This window comes from Vicia villosa, unplaced genomic scaffold (assembly GCF_029867415.1).
Source record: "Vicia villosa cultivar HV-30 ecotype Madison, WI unplaced genomic scaffold, Vvil1.0 ctg.003184F_1_1, whole genome shotgun sequence".
Classification (NCBI taxonomy): Eukaryota; Viridiplantae; Streptophyta; class Magnoliopsida; order Fabales; family Fabaceae; genus Vicia; species Vicia villosa.
This window is the reverse complement of record NW_026706133.1, coordinates 39322-41845: the sequence shown is the minus strand read 5'-3', so window position 1 is coordinate 41845 and position 2524 is coordinate 39322.

Here is a 2524-nt window from a genome sequence, read left to right as displayed (position 1 = left end):
CTTTTATGGTTGAGATACATTGCACGTTGAAAAGATGGAAGAATAGATCTAAAGTTGGACATGGTTCTTATAATCATGCCAATACTGGAATACCTTAATGTAAATTCATCTCATTGGGTACAATTATGAGGGAGAAATTCTTAATTGATTCATGATCTCCACCTCTAACTCGTTAAAAGGAAGTCTAAATCTCATTCTATCAAACAAAGAAGAACGTAAGGGCAACCAACATTTTTCAAAATGACTGTATAATCTTTTGTCAGGTCCTATATAGAAGGCCGACCAATTAGAAGATGGACCTACGTCATGGTGGGCATTTTCCATAAGATGTACGTCATTGAAGACAAAATTCATTCCTAAGATATCCCTTTCAACCGGAGGGTACTGATATGCATCAATAGGAAACTCAAGCCCCGTTGTCCCCTCAGAACCTTATCATCCTCATTTTACAAGCAAAAAAACCACAGTCGTGATTTTTTTAACGTGATTGAGACTCTATGTACCACATAATATCATCGACGAGGTTCCCGACCGTTCAAATACCTAAAAGCCTTAATGTAAGCACAAGCCTTTAGACCGCCTTGGATTCCCCTACTGTCTTTGGATTCAGTATGAGTATTTCAAGGAAAGAAAAACCATAATCGACCTCTCTAGTGTCGAGTCTAAACGAGTTTGATCTCATATCTCCCTCCATATTCACCTCAAAGTCCTCCACATCTTGGGGAGCTTTAGACCCTTCAACATTACCTTTAAAGTTCCCTATAGCATCAAAATTGTCACTAATCTCTATAAAATCTACGAGGGTGTCTCACTGGAAAGGAACCACATCCAATTTATCAATGTCAAAAACCCAAATGTGCGGGGAATCATAACTTATATCATTTCCACTAGATAAATCCATAAATACAATATTCGTGTTTAAATATTGACCATGATTAAGCAATGAATGGGAATAACTGGAAGGGTAAAGGAAGAAAGATCACTAAAAAGTTTGCCTGATGTTAGAGTGAAATTCGAAGAATACAAGCAAAAGATCACTATAAGCGTTTTTTAAATGCAAGTGATAATAACCAAGAGAAGGGAAATAAATGGTATTTTAACAAAACCTACAAAAGAACAAATTATGGCAATAATCCATTTTTATTGGTAATCAAAGAAGTCATATCTATGGCTAAGATTAGAGAGAATATTGTGAGGCAAAATCAATGAATCAATATTAACCTTGAGTACACTCAATTGCTATAACGTTGTTGTCACACTACTACGGAAAACACCTTCGGTAACACAATATTACCACGACCATTTATCCACCGTAGTCATATCTCATTTTTTACGTGCTTTTTTTATTATATTATTCATAAACATTTCATCACGGTTCCTTTAAAGAACTGTTGTCATATAATTTAGGTGATAAGCTTTGAATCCATGTGTCAACATTTTTCCATTTTTCATTAGAAATAAGTGCGCCCCATAACATTTTTTTTATTTAAAACTTAAAATTATAACAACTACGGTTGTTACAATAAGTCGTAGTTATATGTTCCATATTTCACTACAGTTGAAACTTGCAACCATTGTGAAATTGTTTTCCACAAAATTTAAACATAACAAGTACTTTATTATTTTTATAACACATAGTGTGCCCTAGAGAACGAGACAACAACGATAGCAAAATATTCATCATTATCTTCAAAGAATCATTTCTGGAAGCGGAATATTCACCATCATCTTCGAAGAATCATTTCTGGAAGCGAAATATTCACCATCGTCTTTAAAGAATCATTTCTGGAAGCGAAATCTTAACCATCCTCTTCTTAGAATCATTTTTGGAAACGTAATCCTCACCATCCTCTTCGAAAAGTCATTTCTGGAAGAAAAATATTTACCATCTTCTTCGAATATCTGGTACGTTACCACTCTCTAATGCTTATGAATGTTTTGGGTGAATCAATGGTTACTTGTTTCTTTCATGAATCAATGGTTTTTGTCTACTGAATATGATTTAGATTAGTGTGCTTTCATGTTTTATTCAGATTTACTGCATATGCTTTAGATTTTGTGTGTGTGTAGCATTAGTGTGTCGTTCACAATAGTCATTTTATAAAAATTTCAGAATTTGTTAGGGATCGTAGTTGGATGAAAGTTGCTAGATTAGGTCCGGTGTATGAGAAAGGAGTTCTTGAATTCCTTTAATTCGCCAAAAGATATTCCTGACAATAATGGTATCTTTTATTGTCCTTGTGTTGTTTGCGGGAATATCAAGAAACAGTCGAAAAAATAAATATTCAATCACCTTTGTTATGATGGAATATTTCAAAATTATACAACATGGATATGGTATGGAGAAGTAGATAATAATCGACTAGAAGATATGATTTGTGATATGGGAGAATCGTCTTATCTAAAGCATATATTTATGATAATTTATGCAGTGCCAAAGATGTGCCTTTATATAAAGGGTGCACCAGTTTTACACGATTGTCTGCGTTGTTAAAATTGTTTAATCTGAAGGCAAAAAGTGGGT